At 39.1% G+C, this 23,945-nt stretch overlaps 1 protein-coding gene across 2 annotated transcripts in view; it reads left to right on the top strand.

Moving 5' to 3' along the window:
* The window catches only part of elfn1b (extracellular leucine-rich repeat and fibronectin type III domain containing 1b), a 105,494-nt gene that overhangs the window by 64,224 nt on the left and 17,325 nt on the right, over positions 1-23,945 (top strand). The window contains exon 2 of one of the 2 annotated variants that reach the window (XM_051386579.1): positions 2,482-2,538. The gene's annotated coding sequence lies outside the window, so the exon portion shown is untranslated. Of the gene's footprint in view, positions 1-2,481; positions 2,539-21,221; positions 21,299-23,945 lie in introns of those variants that run through there. The other variant, XM_051386580.1, reaches the window with a different exon arrangement.

Here is a 23,945-nt window from a genome sequence, read left to right as displayed (position 1 = left end):
TTTGTTTACTCATAATGATTGAGATATCACCACAATAATGATTTACAGATACATGTGATGAATTAGTGGTATGGGCACTAAAAATAGCCACAGCTGTGCATAATGGTTTGTCTGTAATGACAGCTGCTCTGGTGCTGTTGGAGAACCTTGCGATGCAACACAGCCGGCATGCACTTCTTCTTTGCTGTTCTTCACATTGACAGGTCTAATAGGTATGGGAGAAAGTATTGATATACAATACAAGTGATTGTTTCTACATCCATTTATGGACTGTGGAAGTGGAAATTGGGTGCTTGCACATGCTCCACAATGATTGAGATTCATAAAACAGAATTAGGTGTACACACAGCCTTATAAATCTGGTGAAAATGCCTATGCATGTTTCTGTTTTAGTCATCAATCTATAGTTTTATGCATCTGGCCCACAGTGGAATTATATTGGCAAGTGAATCATCCAAGGATCAAGAGTGAACCTCCATGCTCAAGAGTGAGAGAGATTGATTTAGATCAGTCTCAAAGGACTTGAGACTTGACTTGGACTTGCCCAAAAAGACCAAAATATAGTTGTACACTGTAAAAAAAACAGTAACGTGCTATTCAATTTATTATTACAGTAGTAAGGAATGTTACTGTGGAAATCACAGTAATGAAATCGCCACTGTAACCATTAATGTACTGTAGAAAATCACACACAAACACTGTGTGAATTACATGCGTGTCCTGCGCTAAAATAGGTAACACCATTGTCAGGAAAATGTCATCAAAAGAATTTACATGAAAAATCCTTGTTTTTTGCAGAGTGATTTTTGAATCCCAGTACTGCTCAGATGAAAACCCTTGCGTGTCAAATTATACCACAAAGAGGTTATGATGCAGAAAAGCACCTTGACAAAAAACTAGACTAGTCAGAATAGCGCATGCATAATATAAACATTCAGTCAATTTGCATTAAATTATCCTATAAAAATGTAGATAATGAGATTATTTGGTTCACATTATTACTTCATGATTTTTAAATCTAATAGGTAATTCTGCAAAGACACTTGGCATTTGAATGTGCTGCAAAGCAGTCAAATAACACTTAGGCCTATCATCATGAGGACTAGGTTTAATAGACTTAAAGGGTTGGATAAAATATCATGAACATAATTCAATTTATAACCCTACAACAAGTTGATCGTTGGGTAAACCCCTCCCCTGAACAGAGATGTCCAGTCGTAGTTTAGCAACCATACATAGGAAGAGCAGGTTTTGGATTTTTTTTAACATGTTAAAGTGCCTTACATGTGTGTGTAGCAAGAGCACTAAAGAGTTTGGAAGGTGGAGTCTTTTGTTTAGCCTTTCCCAAAATCAAAAACACAACCTATTCTAGCCTATATCCAAACTTTTCAGCCGACAAGCTTCACTGTCATCAACTAGAAATAAGAAGCCTACTTCTGCATACTTGAGAAATTGAAGAACCATTGTTAAAAAAAAATGCACATTTTGAGAGGCAAATCTGCCATCTGTATGTGCGGTGCCAGAACAGAAAGTTTGAAGGGTGTAACAACAGTAACAAACTGGGCATAGACAATGGTCAACTGTGTCTTTGTGAAGCATATTATGAGACTGTGTCCAAGGTGTTGATTCAAGTTTATGGTAATTGGTTTACCTGTTGCTTGTATAACATTTATAATAAGCTCTTGTCATATTTTGGTGGGGGTTGGACAACATAACAACACTTTACAGTAACAGGTAGTTTTCTTAGTTGGGCTTACTTTTACTCACCACATTTAAGTCTTTTTATATCCCTTTATATATTAAAGACAGACATACAGTCACACACAGAGGTCTACTTGACACTTAAGGATGAACAGTCATGTGACAGAGAGGACAGAGAAGGTGGTTAACTCTCTCCGTATGAGATTGTGTTTTTCCTGTGAGGCAGAGCCATGGATTAGCCTTGGAAATAGGAGCTCTTTCCGTCTCTCTCCGTCTCCCTCTCTCTGTCCATCATTGACTTGCCAACTGTCAGATGTTGCTGTCATCCTCAGCCGTCCCTTCATCTGTCTCTCTAATGGGAATCCCCTCTGTTTTTTCTTCACACAGGCCTTATTTCAACAATCCCATGCTTTTTTTTTTATCTCCTGTGTCCCATTTCTCAGTCTATCTCTCCTCCCCCTCTGACACACATAGAGCTTTGAGGTGTCCTATTAATTGCGTTATATAAATCCAATTTTTATTATTATTTAACGAGTTTCACTTTACCACAGTAACCAGGGGAAAAAGCTGAGTCCAAACTTAATTTTCACTCCTGTGGTTTTCGTTTCCCAGTGCTGCTCAGTTGCCCCTGTTTTGGGTTTTTAATGTGGCAGTCTGTCAGTCTGTGCTGCTGCCAAACAATTTTCAAAAATGTCTCACCTTTGTCATTCTAACCACCCTCTGCCTCCACCCACCCTTCCTTTCCCCTTCTCCCCTTCCCCTTTTCTCTCTTTTTGATAGTGATGTGAAAAGCGTGGCGAGACTCAGCTGGCTCGGAGAGGTCCTCTGTCTGCAAAGGTAAAAAGTTTTCCTCCTTCCTCTTTGCCTCTGTTTTCCATTCTGCTCTCTGTCTCAGCTTCTGAACACCAACCCTTCGCTGCTAGACGAGAAGACGTCAGCAGAATACAAAACATTGCTTTAACCGTCCAGACAGAAAATCGCATGCAGCAAATTTTAAGAACAAACGTTACACCTACGGTATGCATTTAACGCTTGCATGCAGTCGTCACACACACACACACACACACACACACACACACACACACACACACACACACACACACACACGCAGTAGAGTGAACAGGATATTCATCATGTGATTTACGCTTTATTTCCTTTGGGAAAACGTTCATGACACAAATATAAAAGTGTATTTCGTATTGTGTATGTGTGTAAGAGCGTGAGAATGGACAAAAAAAAAATCCTATTTTCTTCTTGCTTTATGAGAAATTGTGAGCTGTCAAAGGTTTAAGGGTTACAGCCACCCAAGGACAGCAAGATTTGTAACAGAAAAACCAAGATGCTCAATGTACACGCAGCTTAAAGCTGTTGAGCGATAATGCTACAGTTCATTGTGTTTGCCTTATCGAACATTACAGTGTGATGACATTATGTATGTATTTTGTAGCATCTTGTTTACCAAAGTCTCTTTTTTCCCAATCTTGTCTCAAAAGTCAGGACACCACATGAGCCAGCCATGTTGTTAGCAGCAGGTTAGCAGCTGTTTTTCAGTGTTGTGGTTTCCTCAAATTACCAAAATAATTCTCTCAAATTAATATTGTTAAGTTGCCAGTCGCACATATTGCACACCTGGAAGCTGCCCAGTACAACCACAGTCTGATCTATTTTCCACGGAGCAGTAAGGCAGGTTAAGAGGGCCTTTTTCAGGTCCATCTCAGCAGTGGTAATGCTGCTCTTTCACTTTCCCTACCCCAGACATATCCTGCCAGTCAGGGAACAGAGCTGTTGAGTACACTGAGGCTATAATACTCTGTATTCTTCTTGGTATTTGGGGGAAGTTTGACTAATTTTCTGGTAAATGTTCAAGAATTTATCCACCAGAATGTTATTTTGGGCAGTGCTTTGAAACTGCCTTCATGTCTTAAAGCCTTCTGGGAAATAATAAATAAATAAAAAAAAGAAATATTATGAAATAGTTAACTAAATAAGTAAAACATGAGAAATTCACATTATTGTGGCGGGGGTGGGTGCGTTGGGTTGACTCATGATCTCTGTTTTTTGTTGGTTACAGCCCTAAGCAGGGACTGATCTGGTGGTCACTAACCTGCTTCACTAACCTTTAGGCCACTGTTGCAGTAGATGTTTCAGTTCTCCTTTTCAAATCTTTACTCACCATTTTTGCTAGAGTAAAGGAGTTTCATCCAGTGGAATAAGTTGAATAATTCAAGTGATTAAAATGATCAAACTGTGCACAAATATAATTCCTTAAAACAAAATTAACAGCAGGAGATTTTGCAGATCTTGTTATGATAATATCTATCCGGTCTGCCATGACCAATAATCTCTTCAGCTGCACCTTGGACTCTAAATTGCAGTCACGGTTGCACTGCGGGAAGTCGTCAGTCAAACCTTGAGTTATCACAGAGATCATTGCCAACATTCATGTGCAGCTGGAAAATCATCACAGAGGAGGGAGGAGATGAGAATTGAGAAAACATCATCATTATCATCAGTTTCATTGCTTATATTGTCATTGTGACCTTTGTCATTGTCATTTGAATAATAATCATCATTATTTCAACCTCCACAACTGTGCAAACCATCCGTCCCTCCGTTATTCCCGCCTTCTCTCTGCCAAACAGTGTCCCTGGTCTTGCAGAGTCACATGTGGCCTCCTGCCCTCGTCTGTTAGCATTTACACACCAAATGATGTTTGACCAGGATTTAAGGCTTTTCTATTTCCATCCCTAATGCATGTGAATGACCTGCTTGGGTATCTCTGTCTGCACATGTGCATGTGTATGTTGGTGTGTGTGTGTGTGTGTGTGTGTGTGTGTGTGTGTGTGTGTGTGAGGTTGTGTGAGGGGATGTGTATGTGTAAGAGTGTGCGTAATGAGGTGATTTTTATTCGTCCTCCCTGTCCTCCTGTCCTGTCAAGACTACAGATTCAATTTGTGTGTTGAGATAGAGAGAGAGAGAGAGAGAGAGAGAGAGAGAGAGAGAGAGAGTGTGTGTGTGTGTGTGTGTGTGTGTGTGTGTGTGTGTGTGTAGAGAGAGAGAGAGAGAGAGAGAGAGAGAGAGAGAGAGACACACATTCCTGCCAAAGGATTCTCATCTTTTAGCCCAGAATCAGAGATGGATGCAGAGATGAATGCTATTTTTGCCAGACTGTGTTTACCTCTGTGTGTGTGTGTGTGTGTGTGTGTGTGTGTGTGTGTGTGTAGGAAAAACGATGGAGAGATCAAATTTAACAACTTGGCACAAGCGTGTGTGTGTGTGCGTGTGTGTGTGTGTGTGTGTGTGTGTTTGTGTTTGTGTAAGAAAGAGAAGACAGGGAGGAAAAGGGGGCAGGAGAGAGGAAGAAGTGATCTTGGGTGTGAACAGAGGAGTGTTGGGAGAGATGAGTGATTTTGGGCAAAGTGGAATTTCAGATTACACGAGGGCAGATATATCTGACAGGAGAGACAAGTGCTGCTCCGTGCATCTTGTGGAACCCAGCGGGCGGATGAATAAATGATACGTACGTGCTTTCTGACTTTGCGATATGGAATTTGAGCAACATGTTGGTGTCTTAAAGGTGCACAGTCAAATCAGTAAATAAGTAATTCATATAGACTTAAGTCACAAAGCACCCTTGATTTTACTTTAACCTACCTATTAGTAAGGTATGAAAGTGATTTCTAAGAGACAGGGTTGAGCATGGAGGTCAAGGTGTAGGCTCGACCTCAAGCTGATTGCACAGTACTAAAATAACACACCCCTTTATATCTTAGATTCTGCCTTTGCAATACTTATTCAGCAGAAATCTGTGCAGACAAGTCACAAAAATTAGAACTAGGAGAAAATCAGGAGTAAATAGCTTTCTAGATTGTCAGTCCAAACATGCAGTAAAATACACATCAGATCATAAATTATACCTGCTCCTGAGTGATCAATCATCATGAGGCTGTTATGACTCGCAGTATGTAATGGTGCGTAATGATACAAAGGCTGCTGCGGGGCTGTTAGTGTATGCTGACTATGCAAGACTGAGGACAGAGCATGTCTTATTTTCTGGCATATGATGATGATTTAAGTTTATAGTCAGAAGCGGTTTAATAGAGGCATGTCAGTGTTCATTTATGGTGGAGGCTGTGAACTCTGCATAGGTTGAGCTCTTTATTTTTCAGCACATATAAATAAACACGTCCAGTAAGAAAAAAAAAAAAAAAGGTGATAATCAGCTTTTTACCAAATAATAATTGAAAAAATTGAATGTTAATCAAATAATAAAAATATTATTTTTATTGCAAACACTTCCAGGTCCAGTGTGTAGGATTTAGTTGCATCTATAGTGGTTAAGTTGCAGATTCACCATCTCTTTCCAAGAAGACAGAGAAACTACAGTGGCCGTGAAACGTGCAAAAGACACCAAAGAATATGTCCATTCTGGGCTATTGTAGAAACATAGTTGATAGAAATGGCTCATTCTAAGGTAACAAAAACACAACAGTTCTTATTTTCAGGTGATTATACACTAATGAAAACATACTTGAATATTATATCTTAAATGTTACACACTGGACCTTTTAAGACTTAGTTTAACCACCTACCATGTAACCATCTCATTAGTATTTACTCTTCACTCTTTACCTGAAACATGCTTTAAACTGTTATCACAAGAGGACATTGTTTACCACAAACAAATGCTAAATAGCAGCTGAAAACACAACAATTTTTGTTTTTGTGAGAACATAAAATTCAGGTGAAAATCATTTCAAATTATTACATTTAAAAATATATATATATTTCTCTGTGAAAATTGGCAAAACTCTTTTACAAAGGCAAGGTTTCAGGAACTTGAAGTGTACTGCATATGTACGATTTTAGTTTTGTGCATACACAACTTTTCTTATCCTTTGTTTCATGCATCGGACCCCTGGACTTTCTCATAATCTTCCATTTAATCCGACAGATGGCTCAGGAGCAAAAGATGAGGATTTTCCTACGATATAGCTCACGTTGGTTTGATAAAGTAGGGAGAAGAAGTCTGCACAACCTGCTTTGATATCATTAAAGTGGTCCGATAGCTCTCAGGTTGGGTGTAGGCTCCAATAAACATCCAAATTAGATGAGTCAGAGCAGCTCGTAGAGCAGATCCATCTTCGTTTATTGATAAAGCACTGCAGACACATTTCAGCACTCAGCCTTCATCAGTACCACACTCTAATTATCCATGTATCTACCTGACTGAACAGGTGCTACATGTGCCATTTGCAAACATCAGTATATTCATCGTAAATTAATTGCCTTGGTGTAATTGCAGAGGAGCCCATAGTAAAGACAGTCGATAGCCTCTACTTTCCTTTGTGTGATTTCTGTTCAAATTAGGACCGCATTCCCATAAATATTGTTGTAAAGATGTTGATTTATGTCTTTCTGCCTCTCTCTGGCATCTATCTGCACATTTATTGTCTCTGGATTTTCTGCGGGAAATAATAAATGCTGGAATTTATTTTCCTACAACCTTTTCATTCCCTTCACATTCTACAACAGCAATAAAACTGTTTATCTGCGCTGCACAAATCTCCATGTTATCACGTCATTAATTATCATAAAAGTTTTATTATTTGAAAACAAGTCGAACAAATCTGCCAGTGCAGTGTTTGTTTCAAACTGTTTCAAATTCAAGTTAGCTGTTTTAGAAATTGTGCTGAAAGAAGTGTTCTGCAACAAGTTGCCTTATTCTGTTATTCTTGATTAAAAACTGATTCATACAGTAAGCTGGTCAAAAACGAATCTCACTGCACTAGCAGATGTTTTTTTCCCTTTGTTTTAAGAAACCAAGACATTTGTGACTCTGTAAAAATAGTCCAAAAAGATGGTGGTGCTCTTGAAGGAAAAGGGTCTAAATCTTCAAATATGCACAAAAGAGCAAACATAACTTGTAGTAGAGGAGCAGAAGTAATGTGGAGTTTTGAATGAATGCATAAAAAGGTCAGTCTCATGTATTGTCTCCTGATTTGAACCCTGATGAAGACCTGCCAAGCTTGAAACCGGACAGTTACAAGGCCCGAGAGGGATGCGTTTTCAACCTGGCAGTTTCATGCTCCAGACGTTTAGTTCACAAAGTAGATTTTTTTTCCAATGCCAAAACATGCAGTCTTATTTCATATTATTTTCATCTTATTCCCTTTCAATTGTGGTGTGATAAAAAGCATAATAGGTCACTAGCGTTGACATATACAGTTAACACCTAATATACAGTCAATGGTCACTTACAATAAGTATAAATAGTGGTGATATTTGAACCAATTTATCTGGTCATGTTAGACGTCCTCCCTCCCTTCAAAGCAAAAGTACTGATCATCTATAACACTGAACAATCCCACCTGCCCACTCTGGAGTTACAGATTTATCATGGCTTGTGCTTGGTGTCTCTTCTTCACCACCAGCAGAAAACTATCTTCTGGCTGCTGCTGCTTGGAGACTAACAGACAATAAAGTGTTTCACACTTTGGCTGTGTTTAACAAATTTGGTATTGCAACATAGCCTATCATTTTGCATCCAATAAAGGGCTTATTCATATCGCATACGTACAAGATTTTGACTTGCAGGAAAAGCACAGTTGTACATAATACCATGAACAGTGTCTTCCACTGCCTATACCTTAACACGTGAGCTTGTTTTAATCAGTTCCTCTATATGTGAATTTGCTCTTTTGTACATGTTTAACAGAAAAACTACTGGATGTTTTGCAAAGTGTAAAAACAAACCCTCTGTTTTGTGCTTGAGTGCAAAACTGTAGATATCCCAAGAAATCTGATCCAGAGGGAGATAGAGGAAAAGTGTTAGTTTTCTCTTTTGTTTACACTCATTATAATAATCTCTCAAAATTAGGGTGGTAATGATGTGTTTATTCTAAAATGCTACGGTTAGCGAAAGCACTAGCACATGCATGTGCGAAACAAATGTCACAAGAAGATCCTGTCAGCATCCTTGTGGTTCATTTGTCCCTGCAGCATGGTGGTGACAGGTGTAGAAAGAGAGACAGACAGAGCAAAAGACAGACGGAGAGAAGCAGACGCCGAGGCGGCTGACAGTTGAATGAAGATCAAAATCAGCCACATAACTTCTCCTCCCTTTAACACAGACCCACACATCCACGTGCCCAGACGCCTTCGAGATGTGACAGACAATCGTCTAGCAACACGCGAGGGAGACATAACTGAAAACAAACAAAACGAATCACAAAGTATGAGGAGGTGCATTTCGTATGCAGAGGAACTACCAGGAACAAGAGACAAGGACAGAGCATAACAGATGGAGGTGCATGTGTGTATGCTTATGTGTGTACGGGGGGCTTGCATAACTGGTGAGAAAAGTGCTTCTTATCTACCGAGTTCTGCAAACAAGGAAAAACCAATGAACAAATAATATAAACTGTGATAGTGATGAACAGATGGACACAGCTGCAGCTGCAAAGTTTCTGGCTGAGGGTTTACCTTTCATACAGACCGACACCTCGACACACACACTCAAAAAAGTTATAGTTTATTCTGAATTAAATTCAGATTTCAAAGTACGTACATGCTTTGGGGCAACAAAGCTTAGCCTCAAATAGCCGATTATCTGCTGGAAATTAGCATCTTCGCCTGTATGTGTTTGCTAAAGTCTGTTCGTGTGTCTTGTCCCAAAGCATCTAATTTGAATTCTTCAAATGTGAAATTTGCAAGGTGGGACTCACACTCAAAGACAGATGTCTCTTGGGATTATGCAAAATGGTCGAAACCTCGCTGTAAATCTGCAGCCTAGTCAGATCTTTTCCACCCAGCACCTAAAACCGTATTAAATCTTCCCTAGTACATTATTTTGGTGAGGAAAAATGACTAATAGAATAATCCCTCGTCGTCGCTTTAGAACCAGACTCTAAACACGTCACAAATCCAAAACAATGCCCGTCTGAGGCAGAGGAAACCCAAAAATAAACTGTGCAGATGTGTTGTTTTTGTGGTGGAGAAGGCAGGTGAGGTGCAGTGAAAGAAAGAACTCACTCATTTTCATCATTAAGCAGTGTTTGAGGAATAAGTCCTGTGATAGCAGGCATAAATGTGAGGTGCTTTATTTCAAATGGATTTTGTAAAAGTGCTCAACAATGTTTCACCACATGCATATTCATCTGGGAATGCTCTGTTCTTTATCCGGTGGAATATTTCTGTGATTGGGGCAAATTCTTTTGATTTTTAAAAAAACATTTTGGTATGCTGTGCATTTAAACAGTGGTGGCAAAGGTAAACAGCTATAATATAAAATGTATTAACAATGGATCAAAAGGTGTCGATAATGGAGAATTACCACCTGACTCAGCTCTACGGAGCTTTACAGCTTCTATCAGCTCATTTACTGTTTTGTTTACATCTCACCGCTCTCATAGCGATGTTTTGGGCTTAGCAGACAGCTGTTTAAGCGCTAAAGCTCTTGAAACCAACTCTACAGTACATTCCCAGCACCAAACATCACACAGACAAAGTTAGCAGCAAAAGAGCCGGATACTTCCCTCAGGAGTTGGTAATGAGCAAAAGCAGAGCTAAAAGGAGAGTAAATATTAAACTTACATGCACCAGGTGGAAACAAACACGGCTCCAAATGAATGCTAATGTTGTCTGCTTGATGTGAAAATAGGAAATTGTATGCTAACAAGTTTCCCACGTAAACTTTATACGGTAATATTATATCAGTGTTGTATTAACAGCTTGTTTATGCTGCCCTTAAGTGGACAGAAAAGTGGCTATTGCAGGTTAGGTAAAGGCCTAAAGTACCGGTATGTGACAAGTCATACATTAAAAAAAATCTAACTAAGATTACTTAAACCTCCACTCTTTTTGCTCTGTTTTTTTTTGTCTCCATCAACTCCTGAGGGAAATATCGTTTTTTGTTACCTGCTAAATGCTCCAAGTTCACCAGCTAGTCTCTGTGACTGTGTTGAGCAGGTAGTGTACAATGGGGTTTTTAAGGGCTTGTCTGCTAAAAACAGCTGCCTTGTGCCTTGTAAAATGTAGTGAAATAGAGTTATAAAATAGCAGAACATGATTTGAAGTGAATCTGCAACACAGTGGCTCAGTTCCCTGGGTTCGATTCCTGACTGGGGCAGAACCTTTCTGTGTGGAGTTTGTATATTTTCCCCATGTTTGCGTGGGTTTCCTCCAGGTGCTCCGGTTTCTCCCACCATCAAAACATGAATGTTAGGTTAATTTCTCTGGTCAGGCACTGACTCAGATCTGGAGTTGGTCCCCAGGCGCTGTACAGTGGCTGTCCACTGCTCCTAATAAGTAGGATGGGTTAAATGCAGAGGACAAATTTCACTTACATTGTACTGTTTATGTGACAATGAAGGTGATAATTCTATTCTAGTTACATTCTACCACTGAATTTGATTTGAGCATATGTTGTGTTAATAATAGCTACATATTCAAACATGCATAGTAAAGGTCACTTGCTGCTATAGGAACAGACTGGTCCACTGGTACACGATGAGTGTGTGTCTATGTAGTTGTGAGATCTGATCTGGGAGAATTGATAAAGACAGATTTATGATATTCAGCGGGAAAGTCTTTGTAATGGTCTGTATCACAGCGTATTGCATGTTTTCAGGAAAATGGGACACCTCAAAGATAAGAGCATCAAATAATCAAATGTAGTGGATTTTCCTGCTACTCTAGAACTGTTAAAAGCACAATTTTCAAGCATGTCAGAGCTGAATTATGAAGTAATATCAACAAAATGCCACCAAAAACAAAGCGACTTGAATCAGGGACAAATATGTCAAACATAGCTGGTTTATCTGTGAAGGAAATAAATAAGTTTTTGTTTGAAAGATGTGCAAAAAACATAGATAAAAAAGCATCATAAATCATAAATAAGAAATGTAACTTGATGGAGAAAATGACTCAAGCGAGACATTCAGACAGTTATGTCTTATTCCTTTATTTTTTGGTACAAGTTTGATCAGATTAGACAGTTGTTTGAATAAATCTCAGCTTCTTTTTGTGCTTCTGACACTCAAAAAGAGAAGAGATTTTATTGATGTACTTAAACGTCAGCAGATGTATAAAAAGAGTAGCAGGCAGTGTGTCTGAGTCATGTTGAATGGCCCTTTTAATGTGTGCATGTTTGCCAAGTATTCAATTGTTGAAACATATTACAGAGTATATGAGGAGGTTGGCATAACAAAGAGGGAAGCGTTGGTGAAATATGATGGTGGTCAAACAGATTATTAACAGCTTGTTGTGTCTGAGTGGAACTGTAACCGTGGAAATGAAGCTTTGATGCAGCACCTCCAGCTCGCTTAGAGATGTCAATCAAACTGTGGCCTGCTGGTTGTGTAAGTGATTCTTCACCCATTCTTCTCAGTGTTTACACAAAGAGTGGAGGTGAGAAATGATCTCATAGCTGCTTTGAATGTAGAACCTTCTTATTACAGTAATGATAAAATATGAGATGAAAAGGAAAAAAAAATAGAGGGAGAAAGGATAAAAAACGTGGGAAAAACCATGATGTGCAAAGTAAATTCTGGACGTATTGATGTGAAAAACTGAGGTATGTGTTTAAGTGTGTTGATATGTTGATATATGACAATAGCAATAGGAGAGTTGAGCTGTACTATATAATCAAAGAAAAGGAAAAGGAGAAAATTAGTAAAGCAGAAGTAGTGACAATACTATTACCATAATCACCACCACTGTACTACCATCTCTATATGTACCTGAAATAATCCTAATACTGAACATGCCCAGCAGCAGTATGTAGTGGGGCTGAGGGGCTTCCCAGAAGAACGGCCCAAAGGCTCTCAGGCTCTCAGTTTAGGTCCCAAGCAGCAGAGGGAGCTCCGGAGGAAGGCCTCAATGGAGGACTTTCTGTTATTATCATAATTACTAATGACTCAACTAGTATCACTGTCTTGGGCCTAGAGCCGTAAAGGGAGGCTTCCCAGTACAGGGGATCTTGATATAGAGGGCTTGAGCAAAATAACTGTATGTCAGTCCAATATTCATTCTTCTTTTATCTCTGGTTTGGTCTCCACCAACTCCTGACAAAGAGATTTGTCTCTTTAGTTGCTAAATGTTCCACTCACTTCACCAGACGGTCTGTCTGCAGTTTAGTGCTGGATAGGAAGCGCACAGCAGGCTTATCAGAGCTTTTTCGGATAAAACAATTGCCTGCCGCGTCTGAAAACAGCTCTGATGAGAGTGAATAAAAACAGTAAAGTTGCAGGCTGTAAAACCAAAACACAGAGCTGAAAGAGTCTCTTCTGGTTCATCACTACAAGCAATGCCTTTCACATATACGCAGTTTGAAATCCCAAAGTACACAAGAATAATCAAGCACCTGTGTGTTTTAAATACTCCCATCTGTTGTGATGGGGGATGACAAGAATCTTTTGTTATCCTCATCTCATTCACAGTTTCTCTTTCCCGCTCCATCACAAAACCACTGCCACTCTCTGTTTTCTTTGACTCTCCTTCCTCTTCTGTAGCCGTATGTGTTTGTGTGAGAGAGCTTTTGTGTGTTTACGGGATGTAAAAACACATTTATCACATTGTGCTAGCTGTGGCTTGCTGCCTCCTTCTTCCTTTCCAACTCATGTGTGAATGTGTGTACTCGTGTTGGCGGGGCCGTGTGTGAGTTTCCTTGGGCGAAGGCATTTTGTTTACACGAAATCATGTTTTATGTATGTAATGCATGGAAGCATTGCAGCAATAATGCATGTCTTAGCAAATCAACAAGCTATGCATTAAAACTCTGTGTGTGTGTGTGTGTGTGTGTTCTGGCAATTCAGTGAAGCAGTGCCTTTAGGTCAACAGATTTTATAACAGAGTTTAGACAAAAGATCTACTGAGTCTCATCAGATTTGTTATACACACACACACACACACACACACACACCTGCACAAGCACATACACTCTCCACGTAGGGTCAGTCCAATCACCACTGGAGTCACAGTTGCTATGAAATGACCTTGGCAAGGTTTCTGTAGGCTTGTATGGAGTCGGATGAGTCTCCAGCTTGATGAGGTGTTGACCTCAGCTCCCGCCTGGTTGGGAGCCGCTTTGCCTCTCATGTCACAGAGCAGCTTTCCCACACACACCACACAATACAAGTTAAGAGGCGGATACACTGTTTTTTCTCTCGTCTCTATACACTGAAAATAATGAGCCTGCTGGTTTCCCATGATGGCTGACTGGTTAGGTCTCCCTCCACTCAAGGCCAATCAAGTGGCGGACACCCGCTCATTACAGCTTAAGCAGGCATGCACACATTGATGTACATACACACACACACAAAAAGCGAGAGAGAGAGTCTGACTTAACCTAATGCTGATTTAGCAGCACATACCATCTGTCTAGAATGATTAACCTTTCCATCAATCACTGCTTTCTCCATTATACAGACACACATTTACAAAGCAGGCACACACCAAGTCTCGCATGAACTGACACTGAGCACACTCAAATAAACATGATTTAAGAAATTTAGTTTTTATTCTCATTGTTATTTAAAATGTACCTGTCACTGATGCAGTACAGGTTTATGGAATTTTTCTAATCCTTCGAACAACACTGGTTATTTTACAGGAGAATTTTTCATATTTGTGTTTTGTCTGCTTCTGCTTGAGCTCTGTTGAAAACACAAATCAGAATGTAACAACAGAACGAAGATGAATAAAGGTGCTGTCATACAGTGAGCCGCCATCGCTGCATCTGCCAAATGCAATGGCTACAGGTGCTCTGTTCCTACAAGCCACAGGTTGTTGCTGTTCACTTAGTTTACTTTACTTTACCTCTCTTAATAGAGTTGGATCTAGCTAAAAGAGGGAGCAGTTAACAATATGACATAATTAATGTAACAAGTTTAGCTAGCTGATATCTTTAACATTGTTTACCAGCTCACTCTGTATAATCGAGCTGGGAAGCTGATGTTGCTCCGAGATTTTAATGATATGCTGGTCACTTACAAATGCTCAGTCTTGACCTTGGAAGTAATAGTTTGTGTCTGAAATCACTCCTAATTCATCTTATAGTTTCACTTACACTTACACAGTGTGAAAGTTATCCACTATGTAGTGCCCTCATAAATTCCCATGATGGAACCAAATAGTTGTGTCCAGGCCAGAGGAACCTCTTTCTGCAAAAGTGATGATACATAATGAAAATGATTGAAGTGTCACTTTTAAGGGATGGCTGCACGATATGGTATAGAAATCATATTTTGACAGATATTGCGATTCCAATATGATTCACGATTAGTGTGGGAAGGATAATTTTTGCACCACAAATTTAATCTTCACTGAAAAGACTATTATTCATGATGATGTGAAATTTGCTGGGGTTTGTACCAAAAAGCATATTTTGTTATATCTGGAGAATAAGATTTGTAGGCCAGGTAATATCTTCAGAACTACAGCATTTCATTATAATGCTGTTTTATCACACATTTTACCTTTATCAAAAAATTGCACCTTCTGGAACTTGGATTTTGCACTTGGCCACACTGTGATTTTGATAACATTTCGATTAATTGTGCAGCCTTACTATGGTGTAAACTACAGAGTGTATATTATTGGAGTAGTGTATGAGGGAGGGATACTGGACGCTTCATCAGCAGATGGAGTTTGCTCAGTGTCATGTTGATTGATCCGTTGATGTGTGAGCTCAGTATCTGAAAGGGAAAGTTAATTCTTGACCTTAATAACAGTAGTTTGACTAAACAATCCCAACTCGGGGTCCACTTACTGGATTTTCTAGAGTTGGGATTGTTCTGTCTGAGATGTTTGTCCACTGCAGGTAAAGACATGTTTGGTTCCAGGGGACTGTAGTTTCTGTTGTGTGGTCGCACAGTGAACTGGAAAAAGTTTTAGCCATCATCAAATCTGGCAGCTGCAGTAAATACTGTGATCATGTGTGTAGCTGGAGAGAGCAACAGCCTCCTCTCTCTCTTTATCTGCAGTGTTTACATTAGAAACAACAGAGGAGGTAATAGTAATCACTTGTTGTCTGACAGCACCCTGCCTGATGACAGGGGTCAGGTTGTTTGTCTTTGTTGCCGGGGAGACGCCCCTGTCAATCATTTCTGATCAAGTCACAGCCAGTCCTGATTATGAGTTAATTTATGATTAAGGGTGTTTTTTCCTAACTAAATTCAAGCTTATTTAGTCACTAATATTTAATTTAGTAAAGGAATATGTAAGATAAAAAGGCACTTTAAGTTATAAAATAAATCCACTCATCTAGTCAGCACTCAATCACTGTCTTTCATTCTCAGATGGGTTCATATTAAAATATGCTCTTGAAGGTCTTTTGAGTGTTTCTTAAAAGCATTTTTGTGTTTGTGTACTTAGCATATGTTTACTGTATGTAAATTCTATTCTAACACACGACTGTATTTGCATACATGAGCAAGCACAAAAGCATATTAATGTTTCAAGCCTAGCCTGATTACTCTGTGTGTGTGAGTGTGTGTGTGTGTGTGTGTGTGTGTGTGTGTGTGTGTGTGTGTGTGTGTGTGTATGTGTGTCTGTCAGCAAGTGGTCCATTGTCCTGTTGTGTCATTGAGACTGTAGGTCCCTTGCAGCTACTGTTTGGGATATTCAGTGGTGGTTTGGTGCAGACCCGACACAAAATTATTTTTTGAGGAAGAAAAAGACACTTAGTGTAACAATTCTGAATTTAAACAAGCCAACACAGATGATGGAGGATGCTGCTGGAATCTCAGAGTTTAGAAATTATAGAAGTTACATCGTTCAAGAAGCCCAAGGCAGGATTTGGCCGGTTTCACCAAAGTGTTGTCGTTTTGGTATCAATAAGAAACGTATCCGGTGTCCCTCTGCCCACAGAGACAGTGCTGCCTGCTTCAACATCAGAGCTAAGATTCAAAGTAAAACAACAAAGTATTTATGCCATCGATGCAGCTGAGATTTATACATAATATCTCAGTGTTTTATCTTCACCCAATGTGACCTTTTTCTTTTTATTCTTAAGTTAAATATCTTATAATATTTCCTATCCAGAGTTCAAGAAAAGCACAACTTCTCTTAGAGAGATGAGTCAGAGCTCCATCAAGTGAAAGCTGGACTATACTGACTGTATTTGGCAAGTACTGACCAGCCATGTGCAGTTTACTGACATTATGTTTCATGATTACTTGGTATTAAAGCCCTCCAACTTGCCAGTGTGCAGAATTGCCAAGCGAAACTTTAGACCAAGCACTAAAAAACTACAGATGAGTTTTAATGGCCGTGAAGCTGCCGAGACAGCTGCTGTCATTTCATTCAATGGCTGGGTCCCAGAACCGGAAGAAAACTGTAGGAGGTGCATTATGACACAAACAGGTGGGGCAAAATGTTAAGATCAATCATTAAAGCTTAATTATTAATATAACAGATATTGCACAAACAAGACCATGGCTGCAATTCAACCAAACAAAGAAAGCCCAATTCCAAGTTTATGGCACGTTGTAAGACTTTCCTCTACTGTACGTTTCACAAATGCTCTGCTCTTCCTCTCAAAAATAACATTTCGGTTGTTAAATTTTGTCAACTGCACCAAGTGAACTTATGCAACACAAAGCATTTGTCTCATGCATTAAAGCAGAGAGTTTTCACATGTTGCAGTTACTTCTCTAAAAGTGTTTGTCAGTGCCCCTAAAACAAACTTCCTGCTACACTCAGTACTGCCCTTGATGCATCCTGTGTAGACACAGAAGCTTCTGCTCTGCTAATTTGCTGCTCATGCTACACCTCGTGGCAGATACTGAAACTCATGAGACACAATAAGAGTGCTTGAAATGAAAGATCAGTGGTCCCTAAGCTGCAGCTTCAAGAGCTCCAAGTCCTCAGAGGGGACATCTCATCTCTCTTACTGTTGTGGCAAAGGTAAAAAAAACATGTTACATGAAATTGTATTCTTCTTTTTTCCAACTTTCTAATCTTAGCTTTTTCTCTTGACATACTGGATAGTTTTAGGCCTTGAGGAATTACTCAAATCAAACAATCAGTGTTTCTACGATGCTGTTCTGGCAGGATGCAAGCCGAACATTAGCTCAGTTAACATTTCTCTAATAACTTAAGATCCAGACGTCCAGTGATTAAAATCATTCATCACGTTAAAATATGACCAAAATCTAAAAAGTGTATCGTAAAAATGTGGCTTAAAACTGAATAAAAAAGTGAATATATGACAGCTGCTGGCAGACAACAACGCTGAAGAAAGCCCAAAGGGGATATGACACCATTAACAGACGACCGGTGAAACGCATCATTACCTGAATAAAATTACAGATTTCTCAGAGTTTGAACATTGTTGGAAACATTTGGAATAATGTAACTACACAACTGAACAAAATATATAACTTAGGTCTATTGTTTATAGACATTTTTATGGAGCCCCTAAAGGGACCTGAAAAGAAACGTTCCTAGTGCGCTAGATCCGTAACTTGTGATACTATCTAGTGCGCACTAGATACTATCTTGTGAGCACTAGATACAATCGTGTTGTGGCGAATCATCACATGGCTCATTTAAATATTAAAATTAGCCAATGTTGCATATTATATCTTTAAAGCGGATTTCTTAAAGTTAGTATTCATGATGTGTCGCTGTGCTGGTGTTGGTGGATGTTGCACAAAATATAACTCAACATATGCTATCTGTAGTTGTACAGTGTGTTTCTGTGTGTGTGACAAAGATCGTACAACTATGCGAGAGACAAAAATAAAGTTGGTACCATAGTGTTTCATTATTTCCATCATTTATCTCAATTGCTGTTCCCACCTACACAGCAGAGGTTGCCTCTCTCTCTGTCAACACAGCAGCAACCTGGATAGGTGAGCAGCATTTCCATTATGTTCGACCTCCCAAATTTAGTCACCAACTCACTGGTGTCTGTCGCACACAAACACACACATGCAAACACACACGAAAACAAATAACACAGACTGACAGGCATGTATAGACACAAACATGCACTCATGGCAGTCTTACGGGGCATATGGCTACTTTTAATCATAATGTGTTTATCAGGAAGTGGCAGTGGGGGAAAAAAGTGATTTTTGCTGGCGTTTTGTGTGTGTGTGTGTGCGTTTGTACATGTGCTCAGTGGACACACTGATGTTGCTTTTATAACATTTCACAGTTGGCTGCATGTATTGAGACAGGAAGGAAATTAACAGCTTGAGGTGTCTGAGTGATGCTTCTTCAGCTGCTGCTAGCTGTGCGTATGTGTGTTTTTGTGTCTGTGTTTGTGTATGAGAGAAAGACAGGTACTGTAGTAATAGAAAGAGAGAGAGAGAGAGATGCTTTCCTCTATGAGTTATGGTATGAAGCCCCGGTCATTTGTCTGTTAAAGTTCTAAAGCCAAACTTTGCAAAAGTTTTCAGACAGGCCATAACACGGTCCACCTACCAGAGCACATAAGCTCTGCTTTCTATTACGAAGAAATCTCTCTCTCTCACTCTCACTCACTCTCTGTGTAGGGGTCCCATATTTTATTGCATGCTCTGAAGACAACAGATAACGACAGTCAAGCTGCTTGTTTGGAAAAATTCAGTCCACTTCTCAGAGAACTTTGGAGACTGTTTTCTGGAGGAATTGATTGATCCATAACATACCTGTTTTTAAGTATAGTCTGTCTAAACAGATATACTATTAGAGGAATAACTTACAAAAACAAAATCAGTCGTCTGAGTACCACATTCTCACCACCTGAAGGCTCGAAAGGTGTCTGAGAAGTTTGTATCTTGCATTCCTTTTGGAGAATGCCAGCTTCAGTCAGCTTGGATCCACTAACATCAGTGCTCGGTTGGACCAGAATGCAGCACAGTGAAATTAATGTGCTCCCTCATAGGTAAAAATAGGTGGTGCTGGAATGATGATGATGCAATAACTACATGTCCTCTCAGTTACCAAAAAGACAGTTGACACAGTTAATTCAACATATTTGTACATTACACTCATGTGACTGACTGCAAACCCTGCTATATCTGTTTTGTGGACAAGGTTGTACTGTAGTAGAAGAGGATTATATAACACTGGATAATACGATGCAGCTAATATTTCAAAAGATAAGGACACGACATGCAAAAATAATCAGTTTTCTCTTAAAATGTAGCTAGATGTCCTGAAATTCATTAAATAAAAACACAAATGAATCCATGTTTTTATCCACTACTGTTATGCCAATTGGGCACATTGAAATAAACAGTTGATGGCAATAATTTTCCAGTCTGGTGCCATTAAACCATCACAGAAGAAGACAAAACAAGACAAAAACAATGTAGAAGAAATTATGGAAATACTGCATTTATGTTTGTTTCATGTATTCATTTGAGGAAGGTTATAGTCTTAGATCAGATGTTTTTGCCTGCCCCAACCTTTTGTCTCTTCAGTGGAGCAGAAGCTTCAGTGGACGTTTAGTTTACATCCTTTGTGTACATCATGATGCACCATTGCACTTTATTGCATTTTGTTTTAATCAATACACAATTGAAAATGCACATAAAAACAGGTTGAACTCAAATGCGCTTTATGGTTGTATCAAACATGGGAAGCTGTGGTTATAACCACTAGTCCACCAGGACAGTCCCTCATGCAGAAAATATGGTAGCTTCTTTTTCAGAGAATTATTTATGGTATATATATGTATTTAAGATTGGTGGTGGTGGTTGGTTTCATGTCTACATAAAAGCTGCATGCATATTTACTGTGCATTTATGAGCTCAGACCATTTGTACGTTTCTTTGGACCAAAACATCAGTCAAATGAATGTAAATGAACAAATTAATCCACAGATTGTGATAATTCCACTGAATTGATTTTAGTCTGAACTTTTTCTATTATAAATGTGTGTGTGATTTGACCTTGCAATGGATTCCAACAGTCACAGAAAAAAAGCGTCAAAATGTCCATGGAAACTTTTCTGTTGTTGATCTGTAATATCCAGTATGTTCCAAAAACTCAGTTTCTCCACAACACTAATTATCGCCTCACTGTACTGTAGCTCTGCAGCTCTGCCAGAAGTATTGTATTTAGTAATGTCATGTTCAGATCAACAGTGGTGAAATGGATTATGGTGCAGGAGTAGTTTGAAAATTTTCAATGAACATTTTGACACATTTTTTAGCTGTGTGTCTGAGTCACCGCTTGGATCTATAGTAACTGCCGTGAATCCAATCTTACTACAGCTGTCCTCCTCTGCAAAAAAAGCAAGCTACAAACTTCTCAGAGTCACCTTACAAGCCCCTCAGGCAGCAAGTACTTTACACTCAAAAGATGGATTTGATGGGGAGCCCCAGTTGCTCACCTGGTAGAGTGTACACACCATGTATCACAGCTGAGTCCTTGCTGCAAGAGCAAGTACTTGGTTGGATTCCAACCTTTGCTCCCTGTCAGCCCCCCCCTCAATGACAAAAAATCTCTTTAAAAAAAGGCTTTGCAGTGGAGAACTCCTTTTAACGCCACCTGAAGAGTAACTGTAGCACTAATGCAATTCTGATGCAGGACGGACATACAAGGGCAGATCTGTACAGAGGATACAGCTGCGGTGTGACTGTTTCCATTCTGGCAGGTGTGTAAAGCCGCGTCTTTTGGAAATGAGTGAGTAACAGTAGTGTTACTGTGTGGATATTGGAGTCCATTAGTTTTGCATGTGTACAATGTGGGAGCCTGACAAATCCTTTTATATCAGAGAGTGTGCATGTGTGGGTGTGTGTGTTTATTTGTCTGGGATCACACATAGCTTTCAGACATGTTTATCTTCAACATTGTTGTGTGTCCGAGAGTGTGTATGTGTGTGTACTTCGGAGTGTGAAATCCCATTAAGCGTGTTAAAACCCTCTTTGGCCTACTGCCTGCACAGAGAGAGAGACAGACTACACACACACAGTTATCACACCTGTGTACGTGTTTGTTTTTCTGTGCAGGCCGGTGTTTGTGTCTATGTGTGTGCATGTCTGTGTGTATCAGCTTTTGGTGAAGTGCTATGTCAGGTGATGGAGGTAATTTTGTGATGTACATTTCATACCATCAACATCGTCTCACACCTGACAGGTTTTACCTCTTTCTGGCATCTTATTACAGTCTTTAGTCTGGTATCAAAGTATATAATCAATGATTAAACTGATGCATTTAGAAAAGCTAATTATAAAATGCTGAATTCAAATTAAAATAAACTACCAAAAAATTAATTGTAATTTATTAAAAATTACAAATTAAATAAAACATTAATTTTAAAAAGGCTTTTAATCTGAAATTAGATATGACAAAGTGAGTAATTCTTAGTAAGTTCTTTTAAATTAAAAACAAAACTTTTTCAATTCTAAAATCAATTATATAATTTCATTCAGTTCATTTTTAGTTTAGTTTTAATACATGATTCAAATACCTAGATACCATATGTGGCCAAAAGTATGTGGACACGCAAACATTAAGCTTGTATGTAATTTTTGTGGATATTGATATAGATATGCCACCCTGTTGCTGCTATTCCCCTCTGTTAAGGAATCGCACAAGATTTAGTCCTGGCTGCAGGAATTTATTCCAATTCAGCCACAAGAGCCTCAATCCGAGCGTCCCATTTGGGGTTGAGATCACCATTTCTTTATGGATGTTGCTTTATTCGGAGCATTGTCATGTTGAAACAGAAAAGGTCCTTAAACAAACATCTCCCATAAAGTTGGAAGCATGTTATTATCTGAGAAGGATTGGGATTGGGTTGTGAGGAGATTCTAAGGGGTCCCAAGATTAATATTATATGGATTTTTCTCTAATTGTAGCTTCTTTTGTGAAATACTATTAAGAATTTTAAAGAGATAAAGATAAAGGCCTGAAAATGAAATAATATGGGAAAAGAAAACCCATCTTTGATTGAACTGCTCACATGTTCAAAACTCATAGATATGCGATCTGTTTTGAAGGGCACAAGTACAGTATGAGATATAGGTGTCTGTATTGGCAAGAACCCGGCGATATGATATGTATCAATACAGGGGTTACAATTCAATACATTGCATTATATTGCAATACTGTAAGCAAGGCAATATATTGAGATTTAAAACAACATCAAACATCCAGCATCACAGCCTTCAGTTTATGTTTACAACACTGCTATCTAGCAGTTGGGAGTATAAACACAAAAATCGATCATAGTGTGGTGTGAGAATCGATACAGTATCACAACACAAAATACTGCGATCCTCAAGTGTATCACTATTTTCTTACACCCCTAATGAGATATGTACTTGACTTTATATAAAGGGGTTACAAGAAATAAAAAGAAAGTCTGCTCTAAATATCATTATATAGAACGCCGTATCAGTAAGATGTCCTTTCATTTGAACTAAAGGGAACTAGCAAAACCTATAAAATACAGCCCCACACCACAAGTACACAAAAGTATGTAAAAGGTGCTGTCCACATTCGGCATATACTGTATTGTAGAATTATAAAAGTCAGAATTAAATTACATAAATACTGAAAATGTGTAGTGTTGTTGAGGTTCATTCTTGACCTTGGAAACAGAAGTTCACAAAACACCTCAAGGACCATTTAGTAGCTGTTCTGGAGCTTTCCATGACAACTCTCATGACTACTGTTAATGAAGGTCATGCGATATGCCTAAAATTTCCAGAACAGCTACTAAGGCCTTGAGTGTTTTATAAACAAAATGGAGTAGCATATAGTATATATAATTATTCTGCATTGTTTAGGATATATTAGACATTAGACATATTTCCACTGGTCCTCCTCTCATTTATTCGACTCTCCTTCATGTGAACTCTTTCCAGCACTGCTGCCCATCTTTTCTCTGTCCCCGTTTTCTTCTTTCTCCTCTCTGAATACTAAATGCATTACGTAACCATACATCGCTTCGCCACAGAGGATCATCCATGGCATCTCACATGTTAACTTCTTTCTGTAGGGGAGTGACAAGTGGAGCACCGCAGGGCCGATGGAGGAGATTTATATCAGCAGTGCCTATTATTCTGTCCTAACCCCCACACTGCAAAGACAGAGACAGAGATAGACAGACAGCGAGAGACTCTGCCACAGAAAAAAGACAGAGACAGATGAGACAAAGATGTTATACTGTGAGAAAAATAAGAGGTTGTATCTATAGCATTATTATTTTTCCCCATTTTGTCCCAGTTCCCATCCCCTACAGCGCAGCAGTGAACCTCTCCCTCTCTCTCTCCCTCTCTCTGTCAACACCACAG

Source organism: Dicentrarchus labrax, unplaced genomic scaffold (genome assembly GCF_905237075.1).
Source record: "Dicentrarchus labrax unplaced genomic scaffold, dlabrax2021, whole genome shotgun sequence".
Lineage (NCBI taxonomy): Eukaryota > Metazoa > Chordata > Actinopteri > Moronidae > Dicentrarchus > Dicentrarchus labrax.
This window is presented reverse-complemented; position numbering and strand designations above follow the sequence as displayed.